The sequence below is a fragment of the Apostichopus japonicus genome, chromosome 8 (assembly GCF_037975245.1).
Source record: "Apostichopus japonicus isolate 1M-3 chromosome 8, ASM3797524v1, whole genome shotgun sequence".
NCBI lineage: Eukaryota > Metazoa > Echinodermata > Holothuroidea > Aspidochirotida > Stichopodidae > Apostichopus > Apostichopus japonicus.
In genome coordinates this window covers 34,659,260-34,675,257 of record NC_092568.1, presented here as the reverse complement: position 1 = coordinate 34,675,257, position 15,998 = coordinate 34,659,260, and the positions used below count along the sequence as shown (strand labels likewise).

Here is a 15,998-nt window from a genome sequence, read left to right as displayed (position 1 = left end):
TATTATTATTATTATTATTATTGTTGTTATTATTATTGTTGTTATTATTATTATTATTATATTTATTATTATTATTATTGTTGTTATTATTTTTATTATTATTTTTGTTATTATTTTTTATTATTATTTTTTATTATTATTATTATTATTATTATTATTATTATTGAATTGACGGTATTATTTTCCTCTCTATAGAGCGAGATGGGCTGAAAAAGGTGAGCGGAATACACAGTACTTCCTAAATTTAGAGAAGCGAAATAGCGAGCCTAAGTCAATTAACATTTTAGTCGATGGCAATGGGAATCGAGTTTACCGATCTCGATGCAATTCTGAACGTTGTGCGGACGTTCTACGAAAATTTGTATGCTACTTATAATGATGCTAGCTGTCCAAGCTTTGCTTTTACAAAGCTGACTGAGATTCTATCCCACATACGCGGGTACCATCTAGGTATTCATTACAGTTACCTAGGCAACCATCTAGTCAGTAGGTTATGCTAGCGCAATTGTGTTGTATACTACTAAGATTTGCCAACATGCTTATAGTAAATTTAACAGCCGTCGTATTGAGCAACCACGTTGATGTTTAACATGGGATAATGATTCAAAGGCACCTCTTTAAACTGGTGTAGGATGTTTGTTTCTTGTAAAGATTCTAGATACTAAAATAAGAAACTTTCAGTACAAGTTTATCCATCGTATCATTGCTACAAGCATTTTCCTTAGTAAACTTAAAATTATAAATAACCCAAGTTGCACTTATTGTGGCGAGTTAAGTCAAACCCTAGACCACCTTTTCTGGCGTTGCAGCGCAGTTGGAATAAAACATATCTCGAAATAGTTAATTCAAAACGGTTGCGGTCGAGTACGAACATGTGTGTTTTGGTTATGATTATGAGAACAAAATGATATGGTATAGCCTCACGATTGTTTACGCCAAGTATTAGGCTATATTTACCTGTGTAGAATCAATAAAAACGTTCCAAATTATGATACTGTCAAACATAAGCCTTCTTTTTCTTGAGTGTTAAAATGCATAGACTTATTAATTACAAAAAGCACAAAGAAATTAAACTGCTAAGAGATTCCTTGCACTATTGATAAAGAAATGATTTTTTTTATGTCATGGTATACATTGATTTTTCTTTTTCTTGTCGGCACTTTCATGGTATTGTCGTGTTAAAAGGTGGTCTCTTATCTTGTCAGATCAAAAGAAGACTTTAGAAGTTTGGCTCCCCTTCCCTTAACCCTTCTCTTTCACCCTTTCGACAGGCTGATAATGTCATTTTCTTTCTGAATTTCCTCTCTAGGGTTCATGTCAGACCATGAGGGTAACAGTGATGGTATTGGTGATGACAAGAACGATGACCATAATGCTGAACCCTAGCGATTCCTGGAGTATGCGATGATTTACACCCCTACCGTTTTCAACCTCACAACATATATATTCTTTGGGGTGGGGGGAGGGAGTCCCAGTCGGCTTCAATTACCCCAGGTAGGGTTATACCTCCTCTTTTATAAAATCCTGGATCCGTCCCGTCAACGAAGATAACTGCTCACTCCATATGCATATAGCTGGCACACTAGCCATGACAGAGTAAACCGCATGGTCGTTGGTCCGTTTGATAGGTATAAGATAAGTGGTTTAAGGAAAGCTGAAGCTCGAGATAAGCCCAACCCGACTTGCCCCGCTTAAGGTCGGGCTGGAAATGCAACTCCGCTGTAAGGGCGACTGCTGCCCTAATGCGGCATTTTTACAGTTGAATTTACTGCAGTATTGCATGACAAATTCGTTCACCATGGTGTGTATCCACCTTCCCCTGTATTTCCGAAAGTAGTCAAATGTAAACAAGTAAGTTAACAGAAGTAGAATCAGGCGATCATGCTTTATTGGCACTTGCTTTATTTGAACTCTCTTTTTATACAATATTTCAAGATAAAGAAAGCTACAATTACTTAAAAACGGTATAAAAAATCATTCGACACAAATATTCAGTCAATGTTTTCATACAATATAAGCATTAAACTGTTACGGATCATACATATGTAACTAAAACTACAAGGAACATCACAAAACCATCTGAATTGATGTTATTTTCTGAAGCATAATATTGAATTGAAATCGCTGTAAGAATACAGCATATAAAATATTTATTCTTCTTTATTAAATAGGTCTGAATATTGCATTTGCATATTATGTAACTGTTATGTATCCTTTTCATTTGCTTTGTAGGAACGAAAGCTATCAATCCTTTGATATAAAAGGAAATGTACCCTGTTTAAATTGTTCCTAAACCTTCATTAAATTCCCAAATTGTTAAATAATTATTTAATTTTTTTTATCTACAGTTGAAAATAAAGTGTTTTGCATGGAGTAAAAGGATATTAATAATGTGCATAATATCCTCAATATATCCAAACTTATACATGTTGTAAACTAACATCGAAATGTTCTTTAGTGATGTAAACTAACAACAAAATGTTCTTTAGTACGAAGACTTAAAAATCTTTTTCCAGAACGCATTTACTGTAGGACAAAGCAAGAAAAGATGTTCTAAGGTTTCAGTAACCGAGTTACAAAAAGTGAAAGAAAGTGAATCTTTGATAATATTTCGATAAAGAAAAGTATTTGTACCCAATATTCTGAGTAAGGACCGGAATTGAAGATACTGTATCCCTAGAGTCTTTTACCGCAACAAAGGGTAAGGTATAGGAAACAAATGGTCTAACTTACTGGTTGTACTTGATTTAAGGACTAACATTTTCAGAGTTGAATTTACTGCAGTATTGCATGACAAATCCGTTCACCATATGTGTATATTCACCTGTATTTTCGAAAGTATTCAAATGGTACTCTCTTGTCCGTAAGATGGGGACGTTGATTGTCGGTCCTGGGAGCAGGGGTGGTTGACTTCCCTGAGCACTCATCGAAAAGAGAGGACTTGATGTAAGCCTGTGAATGTCATCTACAATCAACATGAGCTTCTGTTTGTTTTCTATATCATTATTGAAATACTGAACTAAGTTATAGGCCAGATCATAGAATATTGTCACTTAGTACAAACGTTTACGTAAAAGCAAGTAACGACCAGACAAGAACCATATAGACACACACACCTTAACTTGTTCCAGTTTCAAGATAGACCAGGAGTTTGTTGCAGGATGTAAATCTCAATTAAATGTCTTGACAATTATGCAAGAAACCATTAGGTGTTAAAGACAATTTTGACACGAGGTTATTTAACGTCACCAAGGTTGCCAGCTCTTTTCTAACATAAGCCCGACCTGTACAGGGTGGATACTGAAGTAAAATCTCAAGTATCGTTAAATTACATTCAACTCCATTATTTCCATTCAACTCCATTATTTCAAAAACAACAGCAACAGTTAAGTGAACTATTTCTAGTTTTATCCTTGACTAGAAGAAAAGCTTCGTCGGTTTGCTCAGTAAGTTGCTCTGTAGAAAAGAAAAGAAAAGAAATAAAAAACAAACTTCAATGTTTCAATAAAATTATATACAATTAAAAGGAATCTCATTCATGCAATTTTTAGAGATTTTAATGAACAACAAATCGATTTTTTTGGGGGGGTTGGAAAAATTGGAAAATCTCTCTTTTGTCGTTTGTGTAAAAACACAAATATTAAGTCAAAAACGTGAAATATCACACAAAATTGGGAACAACACACAGTTTTTCAATCTCCACATAAATTGACTTCCCTTTCCGTAACTGAGGCGGAGGGTGGAATGGTGGGGCAGTCAGTCGGATGGGGGGCTAGGTCGGCCTTTGCCCCCCCCTCCGGTTTCATTGGAAAACTTAATTTGTCTCCGTGTGCGTAACTTACCACCACGATTGATTGATTCAGTTTCCTCACGATTTACTCCACGAATAATGTTTCGCACTTTTTCTTCAGTAACTGTAGACGAAATGGGACGAAATTTGTTACAGTGAGTTGTATATGCAAATGTGAGTTGCGTTTGGTAAATTAATATATTAAGTTATATGACCGTTAAATAGACCCTATATGCAAGGGCGTAGGAACCGGGGGGCTGGGGGGGGCGCCAGCCCCCCAGTGAAAAATGTGGAGGGGCGGAAGTATCATTCCGCCCCCCCCCCCGCTCCGCAAGTCAGAAAACCCCTTTTTCATTTCCAAATGAGAACAAAATCTCATTTGGAGCACCAAATTGCTGCCAGGTAAAAATACAAAATAAAGTTTACAAAATGGAGTGGGTGTTGAAGTGTGCTATATTGCCCCAAATTGCATCTGAGGACACCTGGAAATGCTAAAAATTCCAAAGGGGAATTAGATTCCTCCCCCAGGCCGGCCATCAGTCTTCAGCCCCCCACTCAAAAGTACCTTCCTATATACGCCACTGCCTATATGTATTCTAACTGTGACGCATCGATAGTGTTTAAAAATGCCAGTGTATGGGATAATGTACGCATTGAAGTGGATAGGTTTTACGAGGGTGGGGCAGGGGGAACGGTAGGGGAAGGTGCTTCTCTTTCTATAGTGGGCACCTTAATTTCCACCACACAGATTTCGGTATTGCCCGAAGTGGTGTATAGATGGTGGTTTTATTGATTTATAAACTCAAAAGTCTCATAAACTGCTATCTGAGAATTGCTTATAGCTGTTTCCTTCTGCGTAGTTCAGTTGATGGATTTTATTATTATTATCATTATCACTATCCTCATCATCATCACTATCATTATTATTATTATTATTATTATTAGGCAAGAGAAAATTTTGTCAATTCTCTTTACAAATGAAACCAATACATTTCAGAGCCTTGGAGGGAAAACTGCTGATTTCATCACTTCATATTTTTATAGATATGATATTTTTAAATGCTTGTCTTCAAATATCTTCTGCACTGACATACCTTATTTACACATAATGCAAAATGCATTAGAAAGAATCCATGCTTTTTATCTTTATAGTGTTTACAATATTTTTAGTGTTTAACCGCTGGGAACCCCAGATGACCTTTGACCTCCACCAGAACCTAAACCAATATATTGGTTTCTTCCTTTCAATATGGGGCATCCACATACAAAGTATTAGGTTCATCGAAGTTACCTTTCTTGAGATATAGTGTTTACAAGCAAGGTATCACAAACACACACACGCCATCATGACTGCATGGGTTTCTCTTCTCACTTAAACCATAAAGCCCATTTTTCAGGAGGCAACCAGTATTATATAGTTATTTTTCAAACAATTGACCATGTATTCAATGCTTGTTTATCAAACAAAGATTTCATACTTTATAACAGCATTGTATTGAAAATCAGTCCACTATGTATAAATTTCTCACCCAAAGTATCTCATTTCATGGATAGAACAGGCGTGACCGTGACAACCCGCATCTGACTGGAATTCCATACGGTGCTATCTTGATGTTATTCAGTGTTACAGTACTCTTACTAGTACAACTGCTATACTCCCCACACTCGGATGCAAAGTGATTTCCATTTTAGCTTAACTAGCTATTAAATCTGAATTGAGTCACACTCATAAATATGAAAAGGAATGTTCATTTTCAATTTTTTTTACTTCTTCGGTTCGTGTCAATTTGGGAAAATGTCTATGAGAGCAAAACATAGCTACATGAAAACAAAGTTTGCGAGAAATAATTACATCACAAGTAACATTATTCATTGTAAACAGCAAAACTATAACATTCTAGAAATGGTATCGCATTAATAGTATTCACACCATGTGACCAAAAATTTTCATGTGAAGTAGTACTTTACGAGAATGGATAAATGCGATGCAATGCAATGAAGCACCAACATATTTGCAACATGGTGGAACGTGTGGAATTCAAGCACTGTTAGTACTAGTCCTTACTTTCACTGTTTGCATTATAAACATATGCAATATAATAAACCATGTCACACTATTAAGCAATGCATGTCCAACCAATTCACAAAAACAAATTTATGGATATGCACTTTCCATTTCAATAGAAATTATGTCAGTAAATGAAAACCAAAAAACTGGCCGGGAAATTATAAACAAACTTAAGGTTAAGAAGAGCAAAGAAATTCTTGGGATAGAACAGGATTGGCACCAAACCACTGCGAGGTTAAAGGGTCATGTCAATGACAAATATTTTCTGATCAATTTGCAAATCGAAGCATCCAAATGGATGTTACGTTTAAATGTTTCTTCACGAAACAAATGGTTTGCGGATTGCTATTTTTTTTTATTGTATCTTTCAAAAAGGAAGTGATTACAACTTGAATTCACTGTCAGCATGGTTAATTTAAAGACACCGTCACTTTCTGAGATTGATCTACTCAGCCATACAGTACAGCGTAAATAACTGTGATTGTACACATGTACTATGAGATTATACGATTTAAGCATATACCTTGTACATACCGTACAATGGCATATAGCACATACCATGTAATATATGAGCTCTTTAAACTCTTCAGGGTCACAAACAATCGTTTTCACCATTTTGTGTAATTCCATTGTCTGTCTTCACCGCCACCTGAGTTTTAATGGGGTTGAATGTAATTTTACTGGCCAACACGCAATGATACAATCAGCTAGTACAATGATTACGTGACCACAATTAACAAAACTGTTAGGCTTCAAGTTTAATATGCAAATTAGGCTCTATGCTTTTATAACTCTGTTATAAATGTGTTTTATAGATCTATAGCAGGGATCCTCATTGGGCGGCCCGTGAAGAAGATCGGCTCACATTCTTGCACTAACCGGGGTAGCCTATATGCTGGTCCTTTACTCTTGAGTGGCTTACGTTCTTGCCTATCCTGTGCATTGTTCTATGTAAGTATAAAGTAATTTAAGTCTCTCTGGCCCATGTTTCTCTCTGTCCCTCGTAGAAAAATATTACTTCATAACCCTTCATTTTTTATTTTATGAGCTGAAATTTCTTTTCAACAGTGTTTTCTCTCGATAAAAACAAATACTAGACATGTTTCAATATTTTGGGTATACAATTGTGTTGTTGAGATTATTAGTGAAACAACTTATCAACAAATCCGCATCGATTGTTACGCTTACGAATATATAGCCTATGTTCTTAGCGGTGAGTATATATACATCACATGTAGGTACAAGGATACATATTCTTTTACTGTTCAGCTTTGGTTTAAGCGAACCACTCGAGTACTGCAATACTCACAGGCATTGAACTTACCTTTACTATAAGCGAGACTTCCCTCTTCGTCAGTTACTGGCCGTACTGCCGTACGTTTTTTGCTTATTCTCCATTATTGAGCTAAGGATAATACGTTAGCCAAAACAAAACAAAAACCAGTAAGAATAGCTCGTCGTATCGTCTTTTCATGAAATTGACGACTTAATTAAAAGAATATCACATAAACGAGCTTCATCTGTACAGGAAAGATGTTATCTAAACATTCAGACATTCATACCTGTTAGTATCCTCAGGCATGAAATAATAAGAAAGTCCGGAAAGAAATTAGAGCTTGGTGCAAAAACATTTGTTTTTTCCTTCTTTAGTTTTCGTGGATAATTCAGTACAAAAAAAGGAAGCAGAAACAAAAAACACAATAAAAACACAAAAACCAAGGAGAAAAATTTTCCGATTTGTTTTATACAATGTACTACAATATTAGGCTTAGCCTCATATCTGTAAAATCGTTCTTTTAGTTATTTTTATTTAGTTTTTATCATGTATTCGCTAAAATGAAACGGACGTGATTGTATGATTGTGAATGTCGCCATCACATCACAGTGAGCTAAGTTTTGTGACTCATTAATTTAATTTAAGTTCTATTAAATGAGCTTTTACGGGTCAGATATGCAATTCAGTAATCTCAGTGAATAACTATGATTTACGGGATGGGTAGCTTTAATTTTTTTGGGCCATCCATTGGCTATATTTGAATATACTGGGTGGGCGAATTGCTTGATTTTCCATACAAAATAGTGATTTCAACATCGTTCAACTGCTCATGATATATATATATATATATATATATATATATATATATATAGATATAGATATAGATATATATAGATATATATATTTATAACTATATGTATGTATATATGGAGACACAGTTATAGTGTGTGATATATTTCCTTGGTCACTCTCTTTATGATCTTCATACATCGTTTGGAAATCACATCATCTGATTCCGATTCTTGGGGTAACACTCCTCAAAAGCCCGCCATCACGCCACCATGTGGGGATAACAACAAGAGGGACGACACCAACAGTAAAGAGGAATGCAAACATCGTATTGATGGACGTCTGTCATAGACCAATTGGTCAAACAAATTCACCCAAAGAGGTTTCATAATCCCAAATGTATTTCCCCCTATTCGTTCGGAAAGGGGGCATTGCAATATTGTTATGCAAAGTGCAATATGAGTGGAGCCACATAAAATATCGTCACGTGACAATGAAACCATGTATAAACTAAATGAAGGCAAATTATTTACCGGTGAATGCTTGTTTCTTATACATTTTATAAAGGACTTTTTTTATGATTTATTTAACTATTTAGACACTAAATCCAGGGTTGTTTTGCTATATGTTCATTACAGAGGCATCGAAAAAAGCAGCTTTATCCACTTGTAATTGAGAGCCGCAAAAGTCGCCTTGTAAACAAACTCGAATCATTGAAACAGAATGTGTTAAATAGAGGGCGCTTCATAATGCTGCCTTACCGACAGCGAAGTCGAGGGACTTACAGTGAGGTCATTTTGGCATAGCGACGTCAAAGTTTGTGTTTGCTGATAAGCTTATAATCTGAATAAAACTCAGTCAGTATTATCAGTATTTGATTTTGCAGATTTTGCAGATGACATTGCTCTCATGTCATCAACCAAGCAACATATGCAAATAAAAAAAAAATTGCTAGCTGATGAGGCGAGCAGAGTGGATCTTGACATTAATAAACAGAAGACCAGTGTGATGCGTATAAACACTAGAAACCAGGAACGTATTTATATTGGTCAGGAAGAGTTACAAAAGGTGGACAGAATTGTATACTTGGGTGCGACAATGACAAAAGATGGTGGCGGAATGGAAGACATTGCCAACAGAATTGGGAAAGCCAGGGGTGCACTAATACGTCTACAAAAGATTTAGGTCTCCAAAAGCATCTGTAGAAGAACAAAAATAAGGCTATACAAAACACTGGTACTACCGGTCCTACTATATGGATGCAAGACCTGGAAAATGAATATATTTCATAACAAATGCCTCAGGAGAGTGCTAGGGATAAGATGGCAAGAACGGGTCAGCACAAATGAACTGCTAAAGAGAGCAAAAATGGGACCACTAAGCATCGAAATTAAGAAAAGCAGAATGGATATTCATTGGGCATATATTTGCGCCCAAACCCTAACAACGACAGCAACATCAGCATGACTTTGGCACCAGAGGGCAGGAGAAAGAGAGGGCGACCAAAAACAACATGGCGCAGGACAGTAGACAAAGAGAGAGGGAGCTGGTGCGGCGATTCTGGAATGAGGCCTGCAGCTGCCGACCGAGACGAATGGAGACGCTCTGTTGAGTCCTTATTTGCCTCTAGGCAAGAAGAAGACAGATGAGAGATTATCAGTATTTACCGCTATCAAAAGAAACATATGCGTACACAGTCACGTAAGTTAACAGAAGTAGAATCAGTGCGATCATGCTATGTTGGCACTTGCTTTATTTGAACTCCCTTTTTTATACATTATTTCAAGATACAGAAAGCTACCATGACTTAAAAACGGTATAAACAATCATTCGACACAAATATTCATTCAATGTTGTACATACAATATAGACATTAAACTATTACGGAAGGGTACATATATAATTAAAACTACAAGGAATATAAAAAATCGATCTGAATTGATATTATTTCCTCAAACATAATGATGAATTGAAATCACTGCAAGAAGACAGCATATCATATACATATACATCTTTATTGAATATGTCTGAATACTGCATTCGCATTTTATGTAACTGTAATGTCTCCTTTTTATTTTTATTTTGTAGGAACGAAACCTATCGAAATCCTTTGATATAAAATCAAATGTACTCTGTTTAAATTGTTCCTAAACCTCCATTAAATTCCCAAGTTGTTAAACAATTATTTAAAAAAAAAATTAACTACAGTTGAAAATAAAGTGTTTTGCATGGAGTACAAGGATATTAATAAGGTGCAAAATATCCTCAATATATCCAAACTTAACATTTTCTAAATTAACATCGAAACGTTCTTTAGTAAGAAGACTTAAAAAAAAAAATTCCCGAACGCATTTATTGTAGGACAAACCCAGAACAGATGTTCTAATGTTTCAGTAAACGAGTTACAAAAAGTGAAAGAAGGTGAATCTTTGATATTAATTCTATAAAGAAAAGTATTTGTACCCAATATTCTGTGTAAGGACCGGAATTAAAGATACTGTATCCCTAGAGTCTCTTACCGCAACAAAGGGTAAGGTATAGGAAACAAATGGTCTAACATACCGGTTGTACTTGATTTAAGTACTAACATTTTCAGAGTTGAATTTAATGCAGTATTGCATGACAAATTCGTTCACCGTAGTGTGTATTCACCTTCTCCTATATTTCCGAAAGTAGTCAAATGCCGAGGTACCCTCTTGTCCGTCAGATGGGGACGTTAATTGTCGGTCCTGGGAGCAGGGGTGGTTGACTTCCTTGAGCACTCATCGAAAAGAGAAGACTTGATGTAAGCCTGTGAATGTCATCTACAATCAACATAAGCTTGTGTTGGTTTTATATCCTTATAAAAATACTGAACTAAGTTATAGGCCAGATCATAGAATATTGTCACTTAGTACAAACGTTTACGTAAAAGCAAGTAACGACCAGACGAGAACCATACAGACTCACGCCTTAAATTGTGCCAGTTTCAATAGAGACTAGGAATTTGTTCCAGGATTTATATCTCAATTAAGTATCTTGACACTTATGCAAAAAACCATTAGGTGTTATAGACAATTTCGACACGCGGCTATTTTACGTCACCAAGGTTGCCAGCCCTTTTCTAACATATGCCCGATATGTACAGGGTGGATACTGACGTAAAATCTCAAGTATCCTTAAATGACATTCAACTCCATTATTTCCATGCAACTCCATTTTTTTTCAAAAACAACAGCAACAGCCAAATCTACTCCATGAACGATTTCTACTTGTATCTTTGACTAGAGGAAAAGCTTCGTTGGTTTGCTCAGTAAGAATCTCTGTATATTAAACGAAAAGAAATAAAAAACACACGTCAATGTTTAAATTAAATGATAAACAAAAAAAGGCATCTCATTCAATTTTCAGAGATTTTACTGAACAACAAATCGATTTTTGTCTTTTGGTTGGAAAATATCTCTCTTGTCCTTTGCGTGAAAATACAAAATTTATTAACTAAAAAATGTGAAATACCACACGAAATTTGTAACACCACACAGGTTCTCTTCATAAATTTTCTTCCATGTACGTAACTGGGGCGGAGGGTGGAATGGTGGGGCAGTGGAATGGGGGGCATGCCGACCTTTTGCCCCCCCCTCTGGTTTTATTGGAAAAATTAACTATAGTTGCCTCCGTGTGCGTAACTTACCGCCACGATTGATTGATTCAGTTTTCTCACGATTTACTCGACGTACAACGTTTCGCATATTTTCTTCAGTAACTGTAGACGAAATGGGACGAAATATGTAATAATTAGTTCAATATGTAAATATGAATTGCGTTTGGTAACATGTCCGTTAAATAGTCCCTATATGTATTCTAACTGTGACGCATCGATAGTGTTTAAAAGTGCCTGTGTATGGGATAATGTACCCATTGAAGTGGATAGGTTTTCCAAGGGTAGGGCAGGGGCACGGTAGAGGAAAGTGCGTCTCATACTAGTGGGCTCCCTAAATTTTACCACACCGATTTCGGGTATTGCACAAAGTGGTGTATAGAGGGTAGTTTTATGAAATTATAAACTCAAAAATCTCATAAACTGCTATCTGAGAATTGCTCATAGCTGTTTCCTTCTGCGTAGTTCACCTGATGGACTTTATGATTATTATGATAATTATGATTATTGCGATTTTGATTATTATTATTATTAGGATTTGTATTATTATTATTATTATTATTTCATTTGTGTCGGCATTTTCATGATATTGTCGTGTTTAAAGGTGGTTGAAAGAGGTCATTCTTTTATCTTATCAGATCAAAAGAAGACTTAGAAGTTTCACCGCTCCTCTTCCCTTAACCCTTCTCTTTCACCCTTTCGACAGGCTGCTTTCGTCATTTTCTTTCTGAATTTCCTCTTCATGGGTTTGTTATTCATGTCAAACTATGAGGGTAACAGTGATGGTATTGATGATGACAAGGGTGATGACCATAATGCTGAACCCGCGCGATTCCAGGAGTATGCGATGATTTACACCCCTACCGTTTTCAACCTCACAACATAAAAATTCTTGGGGGTGGGGAGTCCCAGTCGGTTATTCCTCCTCCTTTATAAATTCCTGGCTCTGTCCCGTCTATGAAGATGACTGCACACTCATGGTGTTCCATGAACAGATTAGAACTCTCAGCCATGAAATTACACGTATATCAAAGAGTGGCGTCATGTCTGTATATATATATATATTGCAAACTACTGAAAAATTTGAAAGCCTCGTAATTCTACGAAAAAAAAATTAACCGAGAAAAAGAACGGTCTGTTAAATTGTTATCACACCGACCTTATGGGTTTTTTATCTCACGCTTTAGAATTTAAATTGGTTAAGAAACTGAGCTCTGAAGTCTGGGAAGTTTTTTTTACCGAATGATGAGGTGGTAACGTAGAAGTTACATAAATCAAACACACGGGTTAGTATCCTGTCAGATCTTTCACACATTCAGTTATGTACAGTATGATTTCTCCTTCATATGCCATTAACATCGTTTCACTGTTTTTAAGCGGCAAAACGAAATCAAAACGGAAGTGATTACAACGTAAATTCACTGTCAATATGGTTAAAGACACCGTCACTTTCTGAGATTTATCTACTCAGCCATACAGTACAGCGTAATAACTGTGATTGTACACATGTACAGTGGGACTACGATTTAAGCACGTACCTTGTACATACCGTACAATGCCATATAGCACATAACTTGTACATACCGTACAATGACACTTATCACATACCTTGTACATACCGTACAATGCCATATAGCACATACCTTGTACATACCGTACAATGCCATATAAACAATGGCATATAGCACATACCTTGTATATACCGTACAATGGCATATAGCACATATACCGTGTTGTAATATACGAGCTCTTTAAACCTATAGGCTCTCATTTTCCGTTTTGATTTGAAAATGATGAGGTCATTTTTATAAAATAACATCATATAATGCCATGACGATGTTTGTTAAGTATAAAAAGGATCAATGGGGGAAATCAACACAAGTATATAAGGTGCATAGGTTGATCTGTGCGTATAAATCAGTGACCACAATTGACAATACTGTTAAGTTTCAAGTTTAATATGCAAATTAGGCTCTATGCTTTTATTACTCTGTCATAAAATTGTTTTATAGATGTATAGCATGCAAGGGTTCACATTGGGCGGCCCATGAAAAAGATCGGCTCACATTCTTGCACTAACCGGGTAGCCTATATGCGGGTCCTTAAAGCTTTACTCTTGAGTGGCTTATACGTTCTTGCGCATCTTATTGTTCTATGTAAGTATAGAGTAATTTAAGTCTCGCTGGCCCATGTTTCTCTCTGTCCCTCTTAGAAATAAAAAAAAATACTTGATAACCCTTGATTTCATATTTTATGAGCTGAAATTTCTTTTCAACAGTCTTTTCTCTCAATACAAACAAATACAAAACATGTTTCAACATTTTGGGTATACAATTTGTGTTGTTGAGACATTAATGAAACAACCAAACAATATATCGGCATCAAATTGTTATGCTCAAGTATATATAGCCTATGTTCTTAGCGGTGAGTATATATACATCACATAGGCACAATGATTCATATTCTATTCCTGTTCAGCTTTGGTTGAACCCACTCGAGTACTGCAATACTCACATGTATTAAACTTACCTTTACTATAAGCGAGACTTCCCTCTTCGTCAGTACTGGCCGTAGTACCGTACGTTCTTTGGTTATTCTCCATTAATGAGCTAAGGATTGGACGTTAGCGAAAAACACAAAACAAAGACAAGTTAGAATACCTCTTCGTATCGTCTGTTCATACACCTAGCTGGTTGGTCCTCAACTTTCACCACCATTTGATCCCTAAAAAGTATGTTGGTTTGAGACCATGTATACAGTAGAATGACATATTCTAATGAAATTGACGACATAAGTAAAAGAATATCACATGAACTTCGAGTTTCATTTGTACCGGAAAAGATGTTATAAAGATTCAGACATTCATACCTGTTAGTATCAGCAGGCATGAAATAATAAGAAAGTCCGGAAAGAAATTAGAGCTTGTTGCAAAAACATTACATTTCTATATCATCAAAGTCACGTGCACTTGGTATTTCCTGCCTTGTCATATGACTTGCTTATATAGGCCAAGTTGTACACTATACTGCTGTATACAATACTTGGTGCTTGGAAACAAGTAACTTTTATTAGGTATCATTCCCACATTTTGCAGCACCACAGACCCGTCCTTCAAGTTTTCGTCGCAAAATGATAACAATTACGGTACACAAACTTAACTAACGGCATTCATACGGGGAGGGGATTCCATGCCCCCCCCCCCTCCTCACCTATATCACCTGTCGTGGGTAAAACGTTTACAAGGGGTTGCGGGGGTGTTTACATTTAGTAAGGGAAGAATTGGAAAACTTTTTTTTTTGGGGGGGGGGGTAGTACTTAGCCTAATTCAAAGAGGGAAGGTTTCACATAAATGAGCTCGTTTTAATGTTATAAATGGAAGCCATCGATCCTGAAACGAACGTATAAGGGATTTGTATTAAAGTTTCCTCTCTGCTATTCAATTTGCATTTTGTAGCCCGGCTCGGTGAGAACTACCCGTTTACCTTTCCATTTACGCGTAGGTTGTCTATAAAAGGGCCATTCTACTATAAGTGCGTCAAAACATTATTGGCCAAAAAATTAAATAATAATAAATAAATCAACTGTACAAGTAAACCCAGAAAGAAAAGCCAACATAACGAATTCCTGCCAGAATAATACGTGCATCATTCCTAATGTATGAAGACTTACTTAAAGTGATATAGTTCAAAAATTTAATTAGTTTAACAGAACCAAGACGAAACACATAACTCGGTTTAAAGTGAACAACTCGTCAGTTAAAAAGTAAACTAAGGTGAAACTTTAATGTACTATTATTGTGGCACTATACGTTTTCACATATTACATTGTTCTGTGCCCAGCATAAAAGGACTTGTTTGAAACGTTATAGGCCCAGGGGCGTAGCGAAGTTTTTTTTGTTGGGGGGGTGTGGAGAATTTGATTTGCCGACGGATCTGGAAGTGGTGACTGAAATGGGGGAGGGGTCTAAGGGGAGGGGGTGTCCCCTCCCCTTTGGAAAATTTTTAGTTTTGAAACGTCCTTAAATGCAATCTGGTGTATATTTTAAGTCAAATTTGATTTGCCGACGGATCTGGAAGTGGTGACTGAAATGGGGGAGGGGTCTAAGGGGAGGGGGTGTCCCCCTCCCCTTTGGAAAATTTTTAGTTTTGAAACGTCCTTAAATGCAATCTGGTGTATATTTTAAGTCAAATTTGATTTGCCGACGGATCTGGAAGTGGTGACTGAAATGGGGGAGGGGTCTAAGGGGAGGGGGTGTCCCCTTCCCCTTTGGAAAATTTTTAGTTTTGAAACGTCCTTAGATGCAATCTGGTGCATATCTTAAGTCAAATTTGATTTGCCGACGGATCTGGAAGTGGTGACTGAAATGGGGGAGGGGTCTAAGGGTATAGGGGGTCTACCCCTCCCCTTTGGAAAATTTTTAGTTTTGAAACGTCTTAGA

The 15,998-nt window shown here is 36.4% G+C and overlaps 2 long non-coding RNA genes across 2 annotated transcripts; both read right to left on the bottom strand.

The window, feature by feature from the left end:
* Positions 1-1,858: 1,858 nt before the first annotated feature.
* On the bottom strand, positions 1,859-7,854 carry LOC139971732 (uncharacterized). Its single transcript, XR_011794462.1, has 4 exons — positions 7,183-7,854; positions 6,417-6,507; positions 3,843-3,914; positions 1,859-3,456 (listed from the first exon to the last, which is right to left on the bottom strand). It is a non-coding gene; the product is annotated as an uncharacterized lncRNA (long non-coding RNA).
* Positions 7,855-9,656: 1,802 nt separating this feature from the next.
* On the bottom strand, positions 9,657-14,471 carry LOC139971730 (uncharacterized). Its single transcript, XR_011794460.1, has 3 exons — positions 14,090-14,471; positions 11,594-11,665; positions 9,657-11,225 (listed from the first exon to the last, which is right to left on the bottom strand). It is a non-coding gene; the product is annotated as an uncharacterized lncRNA (long non-coding RNA).
* Positions 14,472-15,998: the final 1,527 nt, after the last annotated feature.